This window comes from Cyprinus carpio, chromosome A14 (genome assembly GCF_018340385.1).
Source record: "Cyprinus carpio isolate SPL01 chromosome A14, ASM1834038v1, whole genome shotgun sequence".
NCBI classification, from domain to species: Eukaryota; Metazoa; Chordata; class Actinopteri; order Cypriniformes; family Cyprinidae; genus Cyprinus; species Cyprinus carpio.
The window spans coordinates 3,603,952-3,631,257 of record NC_056585.1 but is presented as its reverse complement, the minus strand read 5'-3'; the positions used below and the strand labels follow the sequence as shown (position 1 = coordinate 3,631,257).

The 27,306-nt window shown below is 39.2% G+C and overlaps 1 pseudogene; it reads left to right on the top strand.

Moving 5' to 3' along the window:
• The window catches only part of LOC122147371, a 43,891-nt pseudogene extending 16,979 nt beyond the window's left edge, over positions 1–26,912 (top strand).
• The last annotated feature ends 394 nt before the right edge of the window (positions 26,913–27,306 follow it).

Here is a 27,306-nt window from a genome sequence, read left to right as displayed (position 1 = left end):
ATTTTTATTGGATAAATATGAGATAATGTTACCTCTCATATATGCCTTAAGTGTTTCCTAAAACAAGTGAGAAGCAGTATTTAAGTTAGTCTCCAAATATATATCTAACTTGTCGTTCATATAATTTACAAAATCGGGATCTTTAAGTAAGAATGTTTTAAATCTCCATCTATGGGCGGTAGGGCCTTCCTGTGGCATAGACACTTCCATCATTAGCGCATTGTGGTCTGATAAGGTTGCAGCCAAATAAAGACATGTTTTTTAATGTGAAAACAGTAATGTTTGTGAGGGTCAAAAAAGTCAATTCCTAGAGTATGTATTGTAGAACATTAGAGTAGAAAGAAAATTCCTTTTTACCCCGATTTTGCAGTCCTCCACACATCTTTTTTTATCCCAAGTTCATTCATGCCTTGATGGCAATGCCGTTTGCTGATTTTGACAAAGTAGTGTTCTTGGGCTGAAGCGTCTAATAATGGGTTTAACACAAGATTGAAACTTCCACCCACCAAAGCTGAGCTATGCTCAAAGTAAACTGAGTCCCGCAGATGGCTGCTTCCATTATCTATGGTCTACACTGAGCTCTATCTAAAAAATAAAATAAAATACAATATACACACACATATATATATATATATATATTATATATATATATATATATATATATATATATATATATTGTATGTAATTTTTAATTATTTTATTTCATTTTTTATATATTTAATGCCTCCTCTAAATAAATAAAAGTTTGTTACATAATATATGTATGTGTACAGGGTATATTTATTATGTATATATAAAATACACACACATAAATTATATATTTAGAAAATATTTACATGTATATACATTTATATATTTATATTCGTATATTTTATATTATATATAAATATATTTAATATATAAACATAACATATTCTTCTTAAATATATACATGCATGTGTGTGTATTTATATATACATAATAAATATACACAGTATACACACATATATTATGTAAACAAAATTTTTTTTTTTGGATGTGATTAATCGTGATTAATCATTTGACAGCCCTAATATATACATATATATATATATATATATAATATATATACACATATATATACATACATACATATATATACTTCGCGTGGTCTAGAAACATATTCTTCTTTCTAAATGAGCCCTGTACTGTGAGATAACAACATTTTGTAAACACGTATTCCAAAGAGGTTTAACCTTTCATCCAGTTGTCAGCTGCTCGTCAGAACGTTTTGTGGTGAACGCGCCTGCTCCAAAGTGCGAACATACTTGGCCTCACCCGGGGAAGAAAAGCGCCGGTAACCTCCATCGGTGTTCACCCTCAAGATGTCTGGATATAACAACGCGTATTCCACTTTCATCTCGCGGAGTTGAGCTTTCACACCGTCGTAAGCTTTACGTTTACAGACGATCTCCGCTGAATAGTCGTTAAAGAAGAGGACCCTCTGTTGACGCAGGGTCTCATTCTGGTTGTGTCTACGCGCGGCTTCCATTACCCGGGCTTTATCGGAGTAATAGTGGAATTTGACAATGAGGGGACGTGGCCTCTGTCCGATTGGCGGCATTGGGCCCAACGCGCGATGGGCACGGTCTAGGATGATCCTGCCGTCTGCGGTGTCAAGATGAAGATACTCGGGGATCCACCTCTCAAGGTATTTCACCGCGTTTGTCCCCTCTTCGCGCTCTGTTATTCCCAGTATTCTGACGTTACATCTCCGGGAGTGATTCTCCAACTGATCAGTGCACTCTTTTAGTTGTATAATTTGTTTTTCCAGAGTTAAGATTTTGACTTCGGATGCAGCTACAGTCTGGTCTATGGTTTCCATTTGCTTGTCTACGGTATCCATTCTCACAGTCAGGGCCTGTATCTCAGTGCCTCGGTCGGTACAACAGCTTCCAGCACAGAGGCCACAGTCTTGTTTCAATCATTTGCGTTACATCAGCTATTTTTTTATCCATAGTCTTTGTCACAGACACTTCCAATTTCTCAATCTGTTCCGTGACTCCGGCTAATTTGCTGTCTATGAATCGCTGTGAGAGCATGAATGATGGTATTGGCATCCGATGTCACTGCCGTAGGCCCTGAGCTAATATTAGCATCTTCGCCGCTAGTTTCCTGGTTGGCGTGGATTTCACTGCCTCCTTCGATCTTCTTTCCCCTCGGTTTTGGCATGTTGGTAGTAGTTTTCTTGAAAATAATCATCGATGTTCATATCAGGCACTCTTTAGTCATTTGAGACCACACGAAAGACTTAATAAGTTGAAAAAGTCTCAGAGCTATTGACCGTGCTGCCTAAGCGGTCGCCATCTTACCGGAACCTCCAAAATATCCTACATTTAAGAAAAATCTTGTTGATTGATATCACTTTCGAGCATGTTAGTTTGGGTAGCATTGGTGTGAGTGGTGAGGCTTTAGTTCTCATACAAATTGTATTTATTGGCCAATCATTATGTTTTGATCTTATTAACATTAGTTCATAATAGTATCCAATTGCAGAGTCGCAGCGCTGATGAATGGAGAACCGCAACAAAAAGCTGCGAGGCGCAATGGTCAAAGAAATCCATCTAGTTCATATTTACATAAAAAAGCTAATTATAATAAAGCTAATTATGAACTTTGTAAACAGCTCAGAGTGATCATGCCATCTCCATAAGAATGAAGATCCTGTTCACACATGATAAATTAATGGTACCTTACCAGTAATTTACCAGTAAAGGCTGTATATGTGAAAGGGGCTAAACTCTTCCTCTGTATATGCCGTGAATTTGAATTGCATCTGGAAAAACTGTGCATTATCTCACTAGATTTGTAACGTAAATCATTTATAAACCTTTGCCAACAGAGGAGAATATATCGACCTATGGCTAATTATGCCATGTATTGGATATCGCGATTTTCAAAATAAAAGTTTCTGCATGTGGCAAAATATTAAAATTTAATGGATTTAAAACATCATTTAATCACGCTGTAAAGTGAAACGTCACCTGGCCGTTGGCACCATCCACAGGTATTTTTTTTAATACATAATGTATTTAAGTTACAAGTGTTTTTCAATACAATCATGTAATTTATTGGTTTTTATATTTTATTTGAGCCAGTTATTATTGTGTTAGTTTATATCGTTAGTTTATATATAAATAGTCATACTAAAGCCTGGTTTTCACTTAGGTCTGTTTGTGTTACTAAAAAATTTCAGATTACCCAGTTGTCGAAATAATCAGTAGATTACTTGATTACCAAAATAATCATTAGTTACAGCCCTAGATTAGTTAAAATATTTATAAATACAACTGCATTGTTTTACTTTTTGTGATTAAAAGACAAATATTTTGTCACTGAACATTTCTTAAAAATTATATCTGTATTTTGTCTCATTTTGTGAGCTAAGTGTATTATCACACCCCCTAGGTTGATAAGCGGTGATATAGCTCATAATTTTCCAAGTGTATTATACAGCTTTCATTCTTCAGGTCAACCATATCTTCATGAAAAAGAAAAACAGTTTGAATAAAGAAAGCAATAACTTTGCCATAGTATCCTTTCAAATGTTAAAGTTGCCACAGTCATTGCACACTTTGCATGTGCTACCCCACCATGCCCCCGGGAAAAAAGTTCAGGCTCAGGATTTTTTTTTTTTTTTTTTTGCTTTAACCCCTGAAAAATTAAACCTTTCAAATGCCTGTTTTGGGTTGTTTAGTGTTTTTCATTGTGCTGTTTGGAATAAAGCTTCCTATTTGTAGCATTTTGTAGAACCCTTATTGCTGAAATTGCCGGATTTTTGTAACCCCCTGGAGTTATCTGGAGCACCACTAGGAGTTGAACTGTAAAGTGAGGTTCAGGCCCCAGAATTCTTCATTTTGCCTGTCTTCGTAAGCCGATTACATGTCATTTTCTTAAATAGATTCCTCATACACCACTCTCGCTTCTTGTGTGGTGGAGGGAAAGAAGAAAGCCTGTGCGCTACTTGCCTCATCAGCTGGATGCTAGTTCTTTCACGGTTTGAATAGGGTTTGAGCTCTTTGTTGTTTTTCCTGGGCTGTTGTTCTGGTCCACTGCAGCCCGCAGAGGCATTTAAGTGCCGAAACGGCCACACTAGCGCCCCTAAAGAAGCCTTTTGGCAAAAAAAAGTTTTGGCCAATTTTAGCATTGAAGAGCAACTCCAAGCTTTATTCCTGCTTTACTCCCCCGAATACATGATTGCAAATTCTCCATCGTTCCTGCACAATTGGAAAGATGAGTTGTGAATGGGGCCTCTTGAATATATAGAAGTTCTATGATGAGCCAAAGCCCAAGCATTCTCACGGATCTCAAAACCATCTCCAACCTAGGATACTTGAAAATGTGGGACAAGAGAGGAGAGTGGCAGCAAAGGAATGAGGTTCAGAGGACCTGAAAAGCACAGAGCATTTGTCCCTGTTTAGGCACCAAAGTAAGGGTGGACATTTTTGTTTGTGAAAAGAAAGCTTATAGCTCATTATAAGATGGCTGGATTAAGCTTGTTTCTTCATTGTTCCCCGAGAAGGAACCAAAGGTTTGTAACAGAGGGAGGTGCTTCACTCCTTTTGAGCCCTGTGTCTGCACACCTATCCAGAGTTTCCACTCTTTTAAAGATCCATAATAGCTTTTTCTTTCCTCTGTGGTTGGTAGTTAGTGTAGTGGAAGAATCCTCTCTCATTAGACCTACAGTAGCCTATTCGTCTGCCTGTAGGCTTTTGTAAGTCCAGTCACTGAATGCCGGGCCTCGTCTCCGTAGTCGAGCAACGTGTATGAAATGAAACGAGTAGAGCAAGGTCAGAGAGAATAGATGCCGCAATTAGTTTTAGATGGTGTTTGAGGACAGGATACAGCGTCTGTAGATGACTTTGTAATCTTTTGTTGTGGTTTTGTTCCATTCTTCCATTGGAGTGCCCTGGTTTTTGGTATTGTTTTGTTCATTGTATGTTTGTCCCTTTAGAAATTATTGTACATGATGATTTTGCTTTTATTCGTGAAAGTAGCACTTGAAGACTTTTTGTAGCATGTTTTTTTTTTTTCCTGTAAAGTACTTGTTTCGACTGTAAGTTGTGTTTCTATGCAACAGGTGGGAAAATTTAATAATCATAATAGCCAAATACTTTCTGGTATAAATTGTATGGCATAAATATGGTACTGATACATACTGTACTCTGCTTTGCATTAAACCCATTAATTCCCTTTACTGGCCCAAGGCAAGACACATGATTGAATTCTGTTATCTGTTCTCTTGGGCGTTCATTTCTGCTTCCATCATATTTTAAGCCAATCACCTGGGCCATAAAATGGCATGTGACCTGGAACTGCAGGAACTGCAGGAAAATAAAGGGCATGACAATTCTTAAATCTCTACTGGCACACAGTGCCAAATCCCTCACTAGTGATTATCCTGAGATGGGAAAATATTTGAAATCAAAAGACCATTTCACACTTTAAGGGCCTAGCCTTCAAAATCGAATCTTGGTAAATAGGCTTTACGGGAATTTATTTGTAAGAAAGCAAACAAAGAATCTTTTCTTGTTAAGGAAATTGAGAATTTTCTGTTAGTCAAGGTGTTTTGCAAAGCGTTTACATCAGCACAGTCAAAAGTATTTTAAGGTATAACAACAGCTTGATGTTGTTCAGATGAGTAACATATGCAAATACAGTAAAACTAAAAAGTATTATAAGGATGGCAGGTAAAGGTGGGATCCAACCAAAAAGTCAGTCCAATTGTATGACATGGCAGTTTACAGAAGGGCAGTTGTAAAGACACAGTTCACCCACTTAATTATGCCTTTAAATTAATATCATCTGGTCATTTTTATAGGACACAAAGTAAGTTGATACATAAACAATCATTTTACATCAAGGCTGGACAATAAAAGTTTAACTAACTAGCCCTGAGCCTTTGGCTTTAATATTCAAATGGCATTAAGTTTTTTACTCTCATTGCAAATGTTGATGCATCTTCAAAAATCAGTTTAAAAAGTCATAGTTAAACATTTAAATCAATCAAAAAAACCATCACTGATGCTAGCAACATGAAACTGACACCTGCAGTACATTTGATGGATGACTGTAATTAATTTGGATGAAAAAATAGTTTTCACACCGATTTGTTTCGAGTCCATAATCAACACAACGACAGTTTATTCAAAAAGATTCCTTAAATGTGTTAACAAAAGAGACTTGTGTAGTTTAAATTTACCATTCGTGGAATGAAGCCAGTGCTGCCAATATTTCCCCTTTTTTGAGGGTGTGCTTTGATATGGTCTTAAACCCCTCACTATATCATGTTAAATTAAGTTTGTTTGGGCTGGAATTCCCAACAACAGTCCGCAAAAAAAGCTCGAGAAATAGTGAGAAGAGGGGATTGAAAAAAAATACTTTGGACATGTGTTGTGTTGATAGGGAGAAAACTCAACAGTTTTGGCAGCCTATCCTTTATGTCAACTCCTCCTGACAGCCTCAAAGGTGAGGGAGAGTGTTGCTGCTTTCTAACTCTGAAAGTATGTGTTGACTGACGACAATCAAAAGTAATACTATTTCTGGCATTTTTACATGCTTGAAACAGCATTTTACAGTTTGCACATTGGCTTCAATTTATTTATTGGTGGCATAAATGTATGTACACAATTGATCTTACTTGGCTTTCACAAGAGCCTGCAACACAAGTGCCTAATTGAATTAGATGAAATGAAATCAGGAGATTATGGATTTTCCTATTATGGATTTTTGAAAATTACCATTCATGCAGTGTGTAACACAGCTCTAAGGCCCTGTTTTCACTGCAGGTCTTGATACCCAATTCTGATTTGTTGCCTATATCCAATTTTTTTTTTACTGTCCGTTTACACGTTCTTTCAATTGTGACCAGTGTTGGGGGTAACGAGTTACAAAATAACGGATTACAGTAACTAGATTACTTTTTTGGGTAACGAAGTAAGTAACGCATTACACTAATAATGTATTGGTAAAGACAACACTATTTTACTAGACTATAGGACGCGCTTTCCTACGTAACACAAGCCATGTTTGCCTGTGTGTAAAGTTCTGGGCCGGGTTTCCTACGATAAACGATTGATATTAACCTTTTCTACGAGTAATTTTACGATCGTTCATTATTGTTTTGTGTGCGTTTCCCAAAAATTGCACGTAAAGCAATCACACATAGATGTGCTTTAAGTGCAACTTAGGAGAACGCTTTCCATTTGTCCAAGTGCTGAAATGTCACCTTAAAGAATGACTCTTAATTGTAGTAAACGATAGTTTATTGACGTTAACCCAATGCTGCGTTCCAGACAGACAACTTGGATATAATAACTATAATACAATACAACATTATGGGCCCTATCATACACCCGGCGCAATGCGACGCAAGGCGCAGCACAAGTGTGTTTGCTAATTTCAGTCCGGCGCCGTTCGCATTTTCCCGTCCAGCGCCACGTCGTTTAATTAGCAAAAGCATTTGTGCCCATTTGTGCGCCCATGGGCGTGCTGGTTTAAAAAAGAGGTATGTTCAGGCGCATTGCTGGCGCATTGCTATTTTAAGGAGCTAATAATAGACTGCGCCATAGACCAACTCAAACCTGGTCTAAAGTCTGGCGCAATGTATTTTCTTTGTTATTCGCTTTAAAGAGCGTGTTAGTATAGCCGGGTCCACAACGCGTGTACACGCTGCTTATGCAGGGACGCACAGCAGCACACAAACATGCCAAATATTAAAAAATAATGGATCGCAATGCATAAGAATTTTTTGTAGGTCTAATTAAATATAAAACTGCCTACATGTCATAAATGGATAGTCATCGCATGTATCAGAATTAGGCTATCTATTTGCTCGCACATGAGCAGCTCCGTTTCATCTCGTCATGACATGAGCGCAACTGGCTCTTAAAGGGAATGGAAGATGAGACTAGGGACAACCCGTTTAGACCATGCGCCCGGGCGCGCCAACCGTTTTTCCATCGTTAAAATAGAAAAAGTGGATTTGGACACGCCCTGAGTGCACCTGCGCCATGTGCTTTGCACTTCGCGTTTAGATCGTTAAAATAGTGCCCTATATTATATTATAGCGTATAATATTATACTTTACATAATAATATATAATGTACTTTTTATACAGTAGAGAGAGAGAGAGAGAGAGAGGGAGAGATAAATTATTTCCGGGTCTAAAACATACATAGCTGGTTTTCGTGCACTTCAGCAAGTCATTGACATATTTACATGCATTAAAATAAGGCTATTTTAAGAAAAAATTTAATAAATTAAGTTGTTTTTATGCATTTTTAAATAATTAGACATGCAAAAACTCAGAATTTGGTAACAATAAAACATATGGTGAAGAAAAAAATAAAACATCTGATAGGGCCCTAAACATGTAATTTTTGTTAAACTTTTAATAAATTGATGTGAAAATGTATAAGTTTTATGATTTTAAATTAATTAGATCATGGTTTTTGATTAATACAATTTAAATTGAACCATTAAAAAGGAGTTGAGAAAAAATAAAACAGAAAAAAATGGAATCCAGAAAAAAAAAAAAAAAAAACGGAATCTAGAACAAAAAGACGAAAAATTGGAAAAGAATAAAACGGAATTTGGGAAAAAATAAAACGGATTTCATAGGGCCCTTAAAAAGGAAATTAAAGTAAATAAGTAGTGAAGTTACTTTTCAAATTCAGTAACTAGTACAAGAAATCTCATTACAATTTACAGAAGTAACTAGTAACTAGTAACTAATTAAATTTTTGAGTAACTACCCCAACACTGATTGTGACCCATATCTGATTCATCTGTTTACACTTGCCATACCATCTGAAAAACATTGCGTATGCATTGTTGGCATTTACCACCTCCACATGTGCTTCCTCATGAGAATAATGTGACTTGTGCTGACAAAACGAGTCACAACGAGCAATTAAAAAAAAAAAAAAAATGAGTCACAAATTCTCCATTAAAAGACCTTCAAAATGATTTGTTGTAATTGGACAAAAAGAGTCACCCATTTGAAGTAAATAGTGAAGTCCTCCGTCTTTTCTTATTATGATTATTAATATAGTAATTAATAATACAGCAATTTTTTATTTTATCTTTGCTATTATAAATAAGAACAGATGCAAAAAAAAAAAAAAACAGTTATAATAGCCTAGAAAGAAACAAATAATGCATTACCTTTATAATTTTATATCTAAACTAAAGCATTCATGTACGAAAAACAATCAATTGTAAAAAATAACTTTTTTTTGTGTTCATTACAAATAAATTGATTATTAATACTACAAACATCAGTTCATTGAAGTGCAGCGAGTGATTCCCTCTTTTTGTCACAAATCAGGGTAGAGACAGGAGGTTAGTAAAATAACAGGGTTTATTGAACAGTTTGAATTATGGCAGGAGTGAATGGCAGGTGAGAATAATGGCAGTGGCAACAGTCCAGGGAGAATTCCAGATAGTGGATAATGGGTCATGGATGACAGAGTATGGAGTTGGGATCCAGGAGACTGGGGAGACAATGAGGGAAAACCACAAGAGGATCGTCAGAGTTTATGGAGGTAAAAAAGCCACAGGTTAGCGTAGCAAGAGTCTGGTATTGTTCAGAGTGTAGTGAACAGTTAGACCGGACGCGAAGTAGTACTGAAGTGCAGGTGGCAATTTATACTGGGAAGTATAAGTGAGTGCAGGTGCAGGTTATCAGTACTCTGCCTTGCTGGGCAGACAGAGATGCATATCCTGGGTGGACAGCCAAACCTTGTCCCCAGGATGGTAAACGGGAGTGGAGGCACGTTGGGCATCGGGGAAGGTTTTGTGTATCCGTACTGCATGCTAGAGGTGGATATTGAATGAGTCCCACACTCTCTCGCTCGCTCGGAATCAGTAGTCCACAGCTGGAACTTCCGATGGTTCTCCTGTCCACGGGAAGAGTGGAGGTTGGTAGCCGAGTATTCACTGGAAAGGTGTGAGGCCGGTGGTATTCTGTCGGAGGGAGTTCTGTGCATACTCGGCCCAGGGAAGGAAGCCGTTCCAGCTGTGCTGGTCTTCTTGGCAGTATGCCCGGAGGTAGCGTTCGAGTTCCTGGATCTTCCACTCAGTCTTGGCCGTCGTCTGGGGATGGTATCCGGAGGATAGTCTCGCTCCAGTGAATCACCTCACATGAATCCCATCTGATTTCCGGAGAATGTTGGATGAGCTAGGGGCATCCCAGGATTACATCTACAGTGGGGGTCCCTCCAGTACCAGAGAAGTTAATCGCCTCTTCATGAAAGATTTCCGATCTTGAGAGCCACAGGAGGAGCCTGGAACCTTACCTGTCCACGTCCTAGCAGTTTTCACTGGATGGTCTTGACTTGAAGCTCCTGGGCAGGATGGCAACGAGGCAACTGGAGATGACTTAGGAGGCCTTGTGAGATGAAGTTGCCCGAGGAGCCCGAGTCGACCAGAGCTGAGACTGTACCATAACAGGTAGGAGTGAATAGTTGGACTGAAATGGTCCAAAGAGTGGAAAATTATGGGGGTCGTCCTGAATGGTACTCACCGCAGGACGTGGGGGGTTTGACGGGGCAGACTCCGATGCTATGATGGGTGCAGCACAATAGAGGCAGAGTCCAGCCACAATACTGCGTGTGCTTTCCTCAGGAGGAAAGCTGTGTTGAATCCACTTGCATCAGTTCTGGTACTGGAGGGCTGCTGGTGGGGAGAGACCGACTGGTGAGCAAGCTTCGGAGGTATGGCAGGCAGCTAAGTACTGGGAAATGTGGTTGGCCTTGAGCAATGAAGCTCTCCAATCCCACGGAGTCCTCATAGATAGCCATTTGAGCACAGAAAAACTGCAGCAGCTGATCTGAAACAGATATCTCTCCAATAGAGGGGTCAAATACTTCTTTGAAGTGGTTAGTGAAAGCTTCATAAGAATTACTTATGGCACTATTGGCATTCCATATGGCCTTCACCATGACAAAGCACGAACAGACAGGAGAGAAATCAGGAATGCTACCTTGGAGCGCTCAGTAGGGAATTTCTGCGGTTGCATCTCGATGTATAATGCCACTTGTACAAGAAAGTCGCCACATCCAATTGGTTCCCAAGCATATGAAGTAGGCATAGCCATAGCCACTGCCAGAGGCAGATTGAGGGTTGGGTGCCGGCATGAGAGAGGCACGGAGAGTGTTGACCAGCTCCTGCAGAAGGTCTGCAGGAGCGGCAGACCAGAGATCCATAGGAGTGTCGTTTTAAAGGTCCGGTCTTCTGTCACAAATCAGGGTAGAGACGGGAGGTTAGTAAAATAACAGGGTTTATTGAACAGTCTGAATTCAGTGTGAATGGCAGGTGAGAATAATGGCAGTGGCAACAGTCCAGGGAGAATTCCAGATAGTGGATAATGGATCGTGGATACAGAGTATGGAGTTGGGATCCAGGAGACAGGGGAGACAACGAGGGAAAACCACAAGAGGATCATCAGAGTTTCTGGAGGTAAAATAGACACAGATTAGTGTAGCAAGAGTCTGGTACTGTTCAGTGAATGGTAGACCGGGACGCCGAAGTACTGAAGTGCAGGTGGCTTAATACTGGAAAGTATTAGTGAGTGCAGGTGCAGGTGATCAGTACTCCGGCGATTGGGATCGGGTGTGTTCGGGAACAGGTCATGGTGATGATGGAGGTCCCCTGTAAACAGTACATCTTTCTATTTAAATGTACTGTTAGTTACTCCTAACAGTACATTTACTATACTGCTAAAAGAGAACCGAATGTGCACGGGGACCGATGATGGTGGACTGAGTCTCGTGCTGCTGGCCTGGGAGATGGCATAGTATGTTAATGGGCGTTACATTTCCATCACAACGCATTCGGCCAATCACAACTCACTGAATAGCTGGCCAATCAAAGCACACCTCGCTTTTCAGACCGATGAGCTTTGTAAAAAAAAAAAAACGAGTTTCAGAAGGCGAGGCATAGAGAGGAGAAACTATAATGTACATTATGTGGAAAAATAATGTGTTTTTTGAACCTTAAACTGCATAAACACATTCCATTACACCAAATACACAAAATAATGTCCTTTTTAGAAGCATCATATGACTCCTTTAAAACGAATCCTAAGCCATTTAATGTTGACGGTCAAACATGAAACATTTTGTATATTGCCTGCCCACTTGTTGGTCTTTTCGCGTTGGTCTGAATGAAAATGCAAATTCATCCTTTGCCACTAGGGAGCGGTAAAAATTGCAGTTTCCCTGGTAACGGCTGTAATGCAAAGTGTTAATGATTAATCACGATTAATCACATCCAAAATAAAAGTTTTGTTTACATAATATATGTATGTGTACAGGGTATATTTAGTTATGTATATATAAATAAACACACACATAAATTATATATTTAGAAAATATTTACATGTATATACATTTATATATTTATATTCTTATATTTTATTATTATATATAAATATATTTAATATATATAAACATAACATATTCTTCTTAAATATATACATGCATGTGTGTGTATTATATATACATAATAAATATACACAGTATACACACATATTATGTAAACAAAACTTTTTATTTTGGGATGTGATTAATCGTGATTAATCATTTGACAGCCCTAGGCTGTACACAAAGTAGCACTGTGCTCACAAATGCTGCTCTATCAGGCATCACAGGCATGATGAAATGAAAATGAGACTAATTGGACCGATCACTGCAGATTAGCGTCACGTAAAGGAGGGGTTTGGAATAATGAATAGTTGAGCGAATTGTTTTGGGATTTGTTGAGCAAGTAAGGAAAAATAAATTAACCTTTCATAGCCCAAAATAGGGACACTTTAAATTTTTGAAATGCAGCTTGTTTCCAAGCTTGATTTTAATTTAGCCGGAGAGTAACTGACACTCCATGGCTTGCACTTTTAAAGGCCTTTTTTATTCTGAAATATTTTGGGCAGAACAGAGGCCGGTTTCCAAGTGCAGGGGAGGAGGTGTCTGTTTCAAAGTGAGCACCAGCACGAATAATATGTGAGATATGTTAATTCAGTAAAGCTCCGTCCTGTCCTTGATGTTTGCTAGAGTTATGGGCAGGCAGCTGGGACGCTGATGGTGGACAGTGGAAACGGGATCCTGTGCCAACCCCCTGCAAATGTGCCGCGAAATCTTCTTCCATACAGACTTGCTTTCGTCTTGACAGCTCAGCATGAAGAGAAGCCGGGAAAGCTGCTTTCAACCTGGCACTGTGGAGAATGGATGCCAGCTTGCCCCTGTCATTTCAAAGGGATGTTTTATATATGTGTTTTAGGGTTACACGGCTGCCTTCTAAAGTTTCTTAAGTACTTTTAGTTCCCCTGCTAAATTAGTGTACAAACACCAGAGCTTTGGACTCGAAATGGGACATCTTTATCTCTCCCAGCATGCCACAGTGGAGGCTTTCTTGTCACTAAAAGCTTGTTCTGTAACTTCTGTAACGAGTAACACAATGAATGCTGCTTTGAATGGGCTGAGCTGTGGGCATAGGGTTCTCTTAGCTAGTCCTCCTACATCTCATGCCATGACGATCCCACATAGTTTGAGATCAGCAGTCTATCCATGCCAATAGAAAGCTGGATAAACATATAAATGAAGTGTGAACATGATAAAAAGCAGACGCTGAATGCAGACATGGGGGAATGTGCAGCATGCTAAGGCTGGCAAAGAGTGAAGTAATTACTACAGATACACCGAAGCAAGAAGTAAAAGATGCATATAACTGGAATACTGTATGTAATACGGTCCAAATTTTAAGTGAAGGAACAGGAATTAGTGCAAGCACCTTTTTAGAGCTTGTGTGTGTTCTCCCACCCCACATAACAGACTGTAAGGCAGGTTTCTTCTGTTTATTCTATCACAGGTGGCCACAATTACCACTGAGCCAACCACTCGTACGCCAGCAAACCTTCTGTTGTTGCAAGCCTCTCTAGAGCTCTGCAAACATTTGGAGTTTGAAACAAGATGTACATCTTGACATACATGCACTCAGTTTGCTCTTGACATTGTGAAGTAATCATGGGAATGAGGCTGTATTTGGGGTCAGGGCCCTTTAATGTGGAAAGTAGGGAAGATTTTGTTAGTTTCAGACCTTAGTTCCTAAACATTCTTTCATTTCCTTAAATGTTTTAACTTGACAGATCTGCTGTCTTATTTTGTGTTGGAAGAGCAAATAAACCACATTTGATCTTCTGTTGTTTCTTTCATAGTGTTTTACTTCAGTGTTTGCACAGCTCTATTGCTTAAAATGCAAAGAATCATAAAAGCAAAGAATATATAATTCCAAAAGTACTTTAGACCAATGTGTGAATTATTCATGACAGGACCACAGTTTTCTTGTTGGTTTAAATGGGGGTGTAAAATACTGGAGTAATTAAACTTCAATAATATGCTTATTATTTTGGGGAAATCAGAACTTATACATTTGAAACAAGACTTTTTAAATATTTAAGAAAAAAATACACTCCTTACAATTTTGTTTAAAGTCGAAAATATAAATTTGAAAGGCAGTTCAAATTTAATCTTTCCTCAAACACCCTCTCTCTCACACAGACATGAATCTTTTAAAATTTAATTTAAATTAAATCTTATGGTTTGTGTAATTTTGACAGTACCAAAACTTAATGTAAGTATTATTTCTCTTTTTTTACACCAGTTTCTACAGAATACCAAAAAATTATTTATTTTATTTTTTGATTCAATGAAGAGAGATTGTTTTGTTATTTATGTTTCTATTGTATATTTAATACCACAAATTGCCGAGGGAGGACACCTGCCAGGACTTCCTTGACTTTTTCCCTTTTATTATGTGAATTCAGCTGGTATTCATGAAACCCCTGAGGGTCGACAAAGTCTCAGCCAGAGTCTTTACTTTTCCTTCTGCTCTGCTCCGGTAATCCCTAAAAAAGAGAAACGGAACACTAAATACAGGGTCAGTGCCTCAGCTCCAGGAAAAGAAGGCCTTTCTAAATCTGCCTGAGTCTCCACAGCTGAAGAACTGATTTCAGGAGTGGGATTGTTAGGGATTGTGCCAAGAGCAGCAATGACTGTAGGTGATCAGGCTGGACTCAGAAGTTGACGTTTATGGAGCAGGGTCAGCTATGGAGCCACTGGTGCAAATTGGAGAATGAGCTCAACAGTACTTGTACCTTCTAGAAACACTCCATATGCTGTTATCTAGATATAGATAGATAGATAGATAGATAGATAGATAGATAGATAGATAGATAGATAGATAGATAGATAGATAGATAGATAGATAGATAGATAGATAGATATAGATAGATAGATATTTTTTACACACATTTTAGAATAGCTTTATGTGACCAGTTAAACATATTCAAATATAGTTGTATTGCTTTTAGAGGTTAAATCAAAAAATGGGGATTACACTTTATTTTTAAGGTGTCCTAGTTATACTTTACATGTACTTACTATTATAATAACAATGAATTACGCATAATTGCATGCAAGTAACCTTAAGACAAAACCCTAATCCTAACCCTAACCATTTAGTAAGTATATGTAGTTAGTTAATAGTATTACTCAGTACTTAAATGTATAATTACACTGTAACAAGGACACCTTAAAATAAAGTGTAACCAAACAATGTAATTAATGTAAATGTATTTAAAGTTTTTGGGTACACTGTATTTCAAGGTGTCTCCTTGTTGCAGTGCAAATGCACAGGGTAAGGGTTAGCATGTAATTATGCTTCAGCGGTTCCAGTGTTGACCTGCTCCATAATGTCAACTTTTGATTATGTAATGAATAATTGTTGGAATAATTGTCAATTATTCCACTTATACTATGGTTACCACACACCTCAAGACATCGATCAGATGATATATTTAAAGGGATTCGTCCAGTTTTTGTACTTAAATCGCTATTGTGAGTAGGATTATTTATTTCGCATCTCATCCAGCGCCTCTTTTGCTTGTTCCAAAATATCATTTTAAAAGCTGGTAATGGAGGCTTGAGCCGTTGTTAGCATTCTAATGCAGTTATTAATGAAGTTATTAGAAAGAGATCCAGAGAGACAGAGAAAGAAGGAGAGAGAGAGAGCGAGCTTGTGTATATTAGGCTACCTCTGTGCGTCCCTCAACAGTGTTCTGCAGCAGCGTCTCTAAACAGTGCTGTTATTATCTCGCTAGTGAGAAATGTCACGTGTACTTACTTTCAGAAAAAATCGTCTGTCATGTTGTTGTTTTTGTTAGTCCTGTAATCTCCGTTATAACAGTCTTACTGTGCGAAGTGATATTGAACTGTAAAGGGGTCAAGAGAGCTGCCTGGAACTACGTTCGCCGTGCATTTCCCAGGAAAATAATTGCACACTTCAAAACATTCGTCAGCCAATCAGATTCATGCATTCAGGATGTTCACAACTAATTTTACAGTACTACAATTTACAGGATTACAATGACATATTCAAAATAAACCCTTGTATGTGTTTTAAGAAATTGAATAGGTGAAATTTTGATTTCATGTTGACTTTATAAGTGTTCTTGCATAAATGCTACAACCATCATACGGCCATCTATGACAACCCGCACATCATTCATTCATGATCTTTAAATGAAAAAAATCCATGTTCAGCAAATGTTGGTGGACTCAGTTCTCTCATATAAAAAAAGCAATGTTTTAGGCCAGGTCACAGTTTTTCATATTGTGAAACCATCCACAAGCATTGGTTCTTCTATTCCTAATATGCAGTGGCCAAAAAGATACATTGGTGTGATCAAACATAAATATGCTCGGCAGGCAGTTAATCTGTCAACTTTTTTTAGTGTTATTCATTTCCCGGGTTAGTCTGTCGTCAGTAATGCAGTAACATCTCTGCTGTGACCACGGCCCATAAATTTTTCACAGTTTAGAGCTGGCTGTTAATATAGTGCTGTGTAGCAGTAGAGTTGGTAATGGTTTCCATAAGCAAGTGCTGGAATGTACTAAATCAAAGCCAAGGTAACAGCTAACAGCAAGATCCCCATATTGTCTCTCCTGTTGAGTTTCACTCATGAGGATTGTCTCCAAACCACTCCAGTTTCACAGCCGACTTCACCATAGACGTAGAGGGTGACAGCATAATTAGCATGCTGTGTTCAGAAACACTGTTTTGCTTTAAGCGAAGGTGGTTGCTTTGCTTCTAGAAAAACGAGGCAATTGGTTCAACTTCATCGATGTAACCATTTGACAGCACTGGAGGTCATAAGCAGAACATTCAAGTGCAATAAAACTTGGACACCAGAGGGTTTTTGCTGCCCCTGACAGACGTGGCACAGCCAAGTTGGACGTTTCATGCTTAGCGAGGGACCAGTTGGACTTGCCCAAAATCAACAGAAAACTCCTAAGCCTTGCCATGGAGCAGAAGAGGGTACCTGGTCTGCACTTCACCAATAAACATTACTAAAGACCACAAACCTGGTGAAAACCCAGTGGAACAGAAACTCTCTGCTCAGATTTCCTATGGAAAACGGCATGTTTTCTGCTGCCGTCTCCACTGCATGACATGAAAGCAAACAAACTGAAGGGTAATGCAAACACCTCAGTTCATACTGAGCTTGTACGAAATTAAGAACACACCTAGAATGGTGAACGTGTGAAATGTGGCACGCTGTGGTGTCACTTTGCGTTAAATGAAAGGGAAATGCCAGTCATGTGGTGATTGGATGAGCAGGGGCTGTAACTAAGCAGAAAAGGCCACAGATTTCCAACCATAGAGTTTCACCTCTTCCCCACACGTGACTTTAGATATTTGCCTTGAATTTTTGAATGTATCTTCTCAGATTAAAAGGTTCAGTAATTTTTTACGATAAATGAAGAATTGTGACTTAAGGTAGTGGTCGACGACCGATATGGGATTTTTACACACAGCCGATACCGATATTGAGAAAATCAGTCTGGCCGATCTGGCAGATATGAGGCCGTTATAATACATGTGTAAGTTACAGTAAACATGCAAAAAAAAAAGTACAGAAGTTGGTGAAACTAAATGAACATTTATTATTGCATACTAATTATTAAAACCTAAATTAAACACATGTAAACAATTGAGGTAGCATTTAGTGCAGCCTTTCATTTTCTTTTGTTGAAACATCTACAATATATATCATAGATATATATATATATATATATATATATATATGAATATATATTGTGACGGGACGAGCCAACGACAGACACAGTGGGGGGCGTGGCGTCAGCCTCGGAGAGGTTTTTTATTTAACAGAAAAACCAAACAAAAGGGGGAATAAAGTGTCCAAAAGGGGAACAGTGTCCAAACAACAGGGAATCTGGTGTCCTCGTCGTGCTGCGGGGTTCGTGGGGGTCTGGCAGTGTTCATGGAGGAAGGGTCCAGGTAAGGGGCTGAGTCCGGCGGCCGCACGCGCTCCCCTCTTCGGTCCGGGCCAGGCGCGAGGGGCGGCGGCTTTCTTCTAGCGGCTTCATCCTCCTCTGCTAGCCGCGGCGCTTGCAGTGGATGGACGCCCGGCATCCTGGCCCTACGGCCGTGTAGACGGGTGCGGTTCTCGACCCGGGACGCGCGGTCCGGCAGCTCACGTCTTCTGGTGGTGCGGGAGTCCCTCAACGCACCCTTCCTGGACCCACGAGGACACCAGTGTGCATGCACGGGGAAGAGACCGGTCTCCCGAGGATAGGCGCGATTGGGGGCTTTTAAACAGCGGCGGTGATGAGGCTCCATTTCCTTCAGGTGTGCCCCATCACACGCCGCCAGCCCTGACTCGTCCAGCGCCCCTCCTCTCTCCCACAGCCCACATCCTATCGGGAGCCTGGTGAAGGGGGCGGCGATTTAGGACGGGGTGCCGATGATTATCAGGGAGGAGGCAGCTGACTCGTCACAATATATATTCAGGGAGGAGGCAGCTATATATATAACCTAAACAATTAAAATGTAAACAACAGAGGTAACACTTAAATGAACAAGGTATAGTGCAACCTTTCTAACATTCATAATTAATGAACAAATTAATATTCATAAACTAATGTAAAAAAAAAAAAAAGTATGTGTAATGCCATGTATTTTTTTTTTGTACAATACATATATATGTTTACAGAGTAACAGGTTGTTTTAATTATATTATGGGATAGCTGATTTATAATAAAGATTTATGTCTCTGGTCTGTTTCGTTTTGCTTGTCTGTTTCCATTGTAAATTATACAAGCCTGAAGGCGTATAATTACAAATTGGTTATTAGCATAAGGAACATTAAAGGTAAGTTCACCCAAAAATTAAAATTAGACTGTGTTTTCTCCTCTCATCTAGGTTGTAGATGACCTCCAGACGGAATCCTCGAAGCATCTTAGGTTATATGACTTTCTGTGACACTTTCAGACGAATCCCAGTCTGAATGGAACATCTTCCAGCTTTTGTACATTGAAAAGTGTGACACAAGCAAAAAAACGTGAAAAATGTCGATTTTGAGGTTTTCACAAAAATGTGTTCATTAAGCCCTCGTCTAGCGATCCCAATGTGCTAAATAATAATTTTGGATGTTTAATTACCTTTATTTGTACGTTTTCTGAGAGGAGTACTTTTCTCCGCTCATTTCTCACGCTGACTGTCATCCGAAACATCCGATACCAATAAATATACACATATACACATTATTACAGTATTACAGTATAAGTTTTAATGCAGACACAATCTGTTATGTCTTAAAGGGGTCATGACATGGGTTTTTTATTTTTATTATTATGGTCCCCTAGGGTGCAATTATAGTATTAGTATAGTTTTTTTTTTTTTAAAAAAACTTTCAAAATGTAGGTGAATTATGACATTTTCCCACCCTGTTTCTCATCCTTTGATTTCAAACAGTCTGTTTTTTTGGGTTGGTTTCCCCTTTAAGAGTTCAGTGTTAATGCCCATTGTTATGATTGGCTAACGACAGTGCCTATGGATCAATTATTAACGCCCCCCAGCTAGTAACATTTGTGGATTGAGCGTAACTGTTTAGTAGCGGGTGATGCATTCGAAGGCAATGGCTCTTGCAATGATAAAACTTTATATGTTTGAGCACATCTGCGTGGCATTGTAATTTTCCTGTACACTGGCTGTCCGTCGACTGAACACTTGTGAGGCGCGCGGCGCGACAACAATACGAAATAAGCGTAGTTTGTCTTGTGCTGGAGGCGGTGTCATATGCAAAATGGTTGGAACGTCACTTCGCACCGTGACGTCACTTCTTACCATGGATCCAGAACGAGCTGTATTTAGAGCTTGATTAAATAAATGGCTAGTTTATAATGGGGAGGACGTCTTAAGCTATGAAACTTGCAGGACATTTTAATGGTACAAAGACCTCTTATATTCCAAAAGATCAAGGCAAATTTGGTTTCTCATTTCATGACCCCTTTAAGTGAATGTTCAGGGAACTGTTGGTGAAAAACATCAGATGTGTAACATTATATTAGATCCGTGCAGACAGTGGGTCTTTATATAGGCCGCCTCAATGTTAATCTAACAATAAAAGAATCACTTGCTGCTCTGGATTGAACTGCTTTGTAGTTTTACAAAACTAAAATAAATGATCAATATATATTGATATATATATATATCATATATATATATATATATATATATATATATAGATATCTATAGTATATATATATATATCTACACATACACACACACACACACACACACACACACACACAAACCTGATTCCAAAAAAGTTGGGACACTGTACAAATTGGGAATAAAAACAGAATGCAATGATGTGGAAGTTTCAATTTCAATATTTTATTCAGAATACAACATGAGATGACATATCAAATGTTTAAAAACTGAGAAAATTTATAATTTTAAGGGAAAAATAAGTTTTAATAAAACTTCATGGCATCAACACATCTCAAAAAAGTTGGGACAAGGCCATGTTTACGCACTGTGTGGCATCCCCTCTTTTTATAACAATCTGAAAACGTCTTGGTGACTGAGGATACAAAGTTGGCTCAAAGTTTAGGAATAGGAATGTTGTCCCATTCTTGTCTAATACAGGCTTCTAGTTGCTCAACTGTCTTATGGTCTTCTTTGTCGAATCTTCCTCTTTATGTAATGCACCAAATGTTTTCTATGGGTGAAAAGATCTGGACTACTCAGGCTGGCCATTTCAGTACCTGGATTCCTTCTTCGATCGCAGCCATGATTTTATATGTTATAATTGATGCCAGTATGTGTTCTGACATTGTCATGTTGTGTGAAAGAAATGCAAGGTCTTCTCTGAAAGAGTTACGACGTCTCTGATGGGAGCATAGGTTTGTTGTTCTAGAACTTGGATATACGTTTCAGCATTGGATGGTGCCTTTCCAGATGTGTAAGCTGCCCATTTTCCAACACGCACTCATTTGCAACCCCATACCAATCAGAAATGCAGGCTTGACTGAACTGAGCGCTGATAACAACTTGGGTTTGTCCTTGTCCTCTTTAGTCCGGATAACATGTGGCGTCCAGTTTTCCAAAAAAGAAGAACTTCAAATTTTGATTCGTCTGAATACAGAACAGTTTTCCACTTTGCCACAGTCCATTTTAAATGAGCTCGTTGCCCAGAGAAAACGCCTGCGCTTCTGTGATCATGTTTAGTCATATGGCTTCTTTTTTGACCTATAGAGTTTTAGCTGGCAACGGCGAATGGCACAAGTGGATTGTTTTTCACCGACAATGTTTTCTGGAAGTATTCCTGGAGCCCATGATTTGTGATTTCCATTACAGTAGCATTCCTGTAATGTGATGCAGTGCTGTCTAAGGGCCGAAGATCATGGGCATCCAGTATGGTTTTCCGGGCTTGACCCTTACGCACAGAGATTGTTCCAGATTCTCTGAATCTTGGATGATCATTATCTACGTGTAGATGATGATAACAATTCTTCTCTGAAAAAACTCCTTGCTGATATTACGCGTCACTATTTTTTGGTGATCCTCTGGCCCATCTTGACTTCTGAGAGAGACACTGCCACTCTGAGAGGCTCTTTTTATACCCAATCTATGTTGCCAATTGATCTAATAAGTTGCAAATTGGTCCTCCAGCTGTTCCTTATATGTACATTTAACGGTTTCCGGCCTCTTCATTGCTACCTGTCCCAACTTTTTTGGGAATGTGTAGCTCTCATGAAATCCAAAATGATCCCATTATATTTGGCATGACATTTCAAATGTCTTCACTTTTCAACATTGTTGATATGTTATCTATCGTCTATTGTGAATAAAATATAAGTTTATGAGATTTGTAAATGATTTCATTCCCTTTGTTTACTCACAGTGTCCCAACTTTTTTGGAATCGGGTTATATATATATATATATATATATATCTATAATATATATCTATACTATATTATATATATTTACTATTAATATAGAAATTATAATTTAACAAAAGAAGTGGAGGGAAAGATGCAACATGGTTGCAGTGTGATTTTGCTTTGAATTGGGTTGTGCTGTTGCAGGTGGTTGGACTCAAAACGCGGAGGTAGCTGCAGTCAATTTCCGGTCCCGACTTTGGACACAACAAAGTCATACATCATTATGAAGTCTTGTAAATAGAAAAAATTGCTCATTGGGGGGATTTGGCCCAGCACAGGTTCAACCAGATATTGACATTAAAATATGTTTATTTCTTATTAGTTGGATGTCTGTAGTAGGGTTTGTGATTTGAACATTGTAAACTGGTGAGAAGCCGTATCTGTAGTCACTGGGGGAGGCCCAAATATATACCTCAATTTTTAGACATGCTTGTTTGGTGTCGGGGGGCTGCGAAAATGTCAACCAGTTTTGAAAAAGAATCTCATTTGGCCTTGAATAATCCACGGCTATAAAGCTAGGGAACTTAAATAAGAACCCATCCAGGATTAATGACTCAGAGACAGTTGTTACCACCCTGTGTAACACACAGGGTGTATCTAGCAAGACTGCCATGCTTGCAATGCAATGGGCCATGTCTACTTTTAGCGGGAATGGAGTGTAAACGAAGGTTCTGGTCTAAACTTCTGGCACTCTCAAGAGCCCTAAAAAAAATGCAAGGGTGGGGTATTTTAAGAACTCCTTAGCTACATATAAACTTGTGCTCTCTAGTCTGGCTTGATTCAGGCGAATAGTAATAGTATATTTTTATTTAGGGTGGTGAAGGAGTTGACTGTCGAGATTTGTCTGAAGAATTACAGTAATTGTGCTATTGAACACACAATAGTTGTTGTGGCCAATAGCTCAGAGCATGCTGGTTATTTCCCCTTTGATATGTTGGACTGAGGTTAAATATCTTCGCTTTTCTGCTCTGCTTCATTTCTCTAGATGACTCCAGTGGTAGGGAGGGAAGGGTGCCAGACCAGCTGGTGGAAACAGAGTACTGTTTCCGTGGGTACTGATCCTGACAGAAAACTGCGGTAAGAGTTACTGGTAAATGTCCTCTGATCCCCTTTGATCTCCCGTAATTCCTGTGTATTATAATTGCTAAGGGCAGCCCAGACAAGTCACTCGTGGAAAATGCAGTGCAGCTGCCAAGAATGTTTCATAAGCTGCTTTGCTCATGAATGAAAGCAACTTTGAGTTTGCTGTGAGATAATTGTATTTAGAATCGATCAACAGTTCTAAAGAAAAAAGATATAGAAATTTTAGAATTGTTAGAACATTAGTAAATGCAATCGTCAGTGGCTTTGCGTAGTTGTTGTGTGTAGTAGCTATAGCGGTGACATTAGATGATCGCCTTAACAGTCACTGCTATTTTTTGCTTATATTACTGTAACAATGACACTTATTGTAGCATAGCAGACACTGTTGTGTTTGTTGTAAGTATATTAGTGCACAGGAATCTTGTTAGTGTAGCTATATAGTAGTGATGACATGTATTGAGGAATAGCAGGGCGCTGTTGTTTTGTAGTGTAGCAGTGATTTTTAATTGTAGCTTAGAAGTGCTGCTGTTAATTGTTGTAGCAGTAATATAGGTAGTGCCATAGACGTTTTAGTGTAGTCCTAACTTTGCTTGACTGTTTGTGTTGAGGTATAGTAGTAGTAACCATTTGATGTTGTAGCACCTAATAGCTGCCCTGCCGTTTTGTCATAGTATAAGAAGTTGAAGAACATTTATCGCAACATAGTAGCGATGCTATTCTTGTTGTAGTTACAGTAGTGGTGATATATTTCTGTTGTAGAATATGTGGTGCTGCCATTTTGTTGTAGTATAGCAGTGGTGGCATTTCCTTTTGTTTGTAACACTTGTGGTGACAATTTGTTTGTAGCATAACAGCGCTTGCCATCTTTGCTTTAGTATAGTAGGCGATTTTTTAGCGTTTAGTTTTTAGCATTTTAGTGGTGATCCACATTTGCTGTGTGGCGCTATGGAAAAACATGTGGCCAACTGAATGGAATACGCCTGAGAGCCTGTCAGTTAGTTCAGGCAGTTGGTGTCACTGCCCTTCGTATTTCCCCATCAAACCGCGCATCCTCCAAGCAGAGGCACACATGTGGTCCTGAAACCTTCCAAGAGATTGACAGGATCCCTGGTGGTCTGGGAATTGTGACCGTCCCCACAATACCTTTCCTGTGGCTCACTAAACCCAGGAGTCACACACCTCCTACCTCTGAAGCCCAGTGTTTGCTTTGGTAATTGCATTTTGACAAGCCAAAGAGCAGGCTATTTATGTGAAGTGTGAGGGGGGAAAGCATTCCCTTCCCCTCCGACAGTTGCCCTTGATTTGATATCGGAGCCACCGCCTAAACTCGGCATTGTCAAAGAGGGCCTGACCTGCTTGTTTTTGTACTGTGGTAGCATAGCAGTTGTGATGGGAGATGCTTAGTGGGAGATGCTAAGTTCACTATTGTATTTGCTTTTTGGGGTGTTTGTTCAGAGTCTGCTGTGTGAGCGTTAACAGTCAGCAGGGAACTATAGAATGAAGCTACAGAGGAGCTCCTGTTTGCTTTGTCTGATGTGCATTCATGGTGTGGTGCGTTTACATCAGTAAATTTGCCCACACACAAGAACTATCATGTCCCGCTCCTTTATGCTTGCTTTATTTATTTTCCTTGTAATGTTAGTTGGTGGTGTTGTATAATTCTCTGATGATGAATCAGCCTTCCATCTATCTCCGCTTATTTATTTTAAGCTCATAAAAAGCAGAGTTAAGTAATCAGATCATTTTATTATTCAGATTTTAAAAATTTTATTGAAAATTGGACCAAATGTCATAATTATTATTTTTTACATAATAAACTAGTATACATACTAAAATTTCACCCCAAAATCAAAAAAGAAAATTGAGCCTATTTTTAAAATGCATTCGTTTTTTTTTTTTTTTTTTTTGAGACACTATATTCATTATCCCAAATTCTCATTACTGTGATGTCAATTTGTCAGCTTTATTTCTCTAGTGCAATAATCTTTTGACATGCTTTTCACAACTAAAGTAGGCTGTAAACCTGATGGAAAACTGTTCCAATTTTAAGGTCTGTATTTCAAAATGGAAAGGTGCTGTCTAACATTTTCTTGCCTTTTGTCTTTCTTTGTAGTGCGGCCCCGCTTCACACCAGCCGGCAAAAAATGAGAGAAAGCGTGTGATTGTCTCCCCGGCCAGTGGGGAGCTCAGTAAGGCTCAAGTGCACCGCAAGCGGCAAAACTCCAGACCTGACATCGTCTGGCTGAAAGACAGCAGGCCTCTGACCCCGAGGAGGGGGCGAGGGCGAAAGGAAGAAGTGGACCCTCAGTCTGAAGAATCTTTACACCTGAACACAGCGGCACGTACACGTGTCATGTGTCCAACCGCGCCGGGAAGCATCAACGCCACCTATAAAAGTGGAAGTCATCCGTGGGTCCATCACCATCATCTCTTTGATGTTTTTCCTGGTATGCGATATGGAGCTTTTGATGACTTGTATAGTGTAGACAGAAGATCATGAACATAAAGCCAAACAGTTTTTAACATAGCAGTTTAAACATTTTCTCTCGTTACTGGATGCGTTCAAGGGGGATTAACAGTTGTCTGGCATGTGCTGTAAGAATTTAGGAGGAAACTGGACCCCAATCATTCCTAACAAATAACATTAGCATTTCTTATTATTAGACTAAAAAAAAGCAAACTAAAACACACTTCAGCACCAGCCAAACTGTATTATAATTAATGGCTTATATTTATGCATGATAAAAAAATAACTGATAGTATTTTATTTTTTATATAATTCTTACTATTTTTGAAATTTTTATGTTTGCTAAAGATGATATGTAACAGTTATGAATTGACACATAAAATAGCTAGCTATGTATACAGCAGTAACTGGCAGCCAATTTATTTCATCCCATTGTATTTTGCTTCCCAAATTAATTTGCGCATTTGCTGACTTTACAATCCACACACTAACAGGGAGGAGTATATTAATCTTGCTTCAGTAGAGTCATATGTGACATTTATTATCCAAAATAGCATGATAAAACTATTTTAGGACAGAAAATAGAAAAAAAAACTATCTGTGCATTATAGACCCGTAATTGTGTTGAATACTGATGGGTAAATAAAATCGTCCTTATTTCATTACAGAGCGCACAAATTCCAAGCCCATCTTGACAGGCACTCATCCGGTAAACACTACTGTAGACTACGGTGGCACCACATCTTTCCAGTGTAAAGTACGCCGTGATGTCAAGCGCGGTATTCAGTGGCTAAAGAGGGTCGAACCAGGCGGTGAGAGCAAGTACAACTCCACCATTGAGGTCGGAGGACCATCGCTGGATCGTTGTGTTGCCCACGGGTGACGTGTGGTCACGACCAGACGGCTCCTATTTGAACATAGCTGCTTATCACTCGAAGCAAGGAGGAGGACTGCTGGCATGTACATCGCCTTGGAGGCCAATACCATGGGCTACAGCTTCCGCAGTGCCTTCAATTACCGTTCTGCCTGAGTCAGTTTTATTATCTGAGGACATATAAAAAGTAAAAAAAAAAAAAAAAAGGGACCTGAATACAGCCAAGTATGGTAACCCATACTCGGAAATTCGTGCTCTGCATTTAACCCATCCAAAGCTGCACACACACAGCATGTAGATCACACACACACTGTGGAAAACGACACCCGGAAGCAGTGGGCAAGTTTCATTTTATGCTGTCTGGCGCACCGGGATCATTTGGTGGTTCGGTGACCTTGATCAGGGCACCTCAGTCAGGTGGGTGATTGCGGGTTCATCCACGAGGAGAGGTAGCGCTGTACATTCACTCCCCCCACCTACAATTCCTGCCCGGTCACCGAGACTCAAACTCACACCCTTGGATTGCAAGTCCGACTATCTAACCAATTAG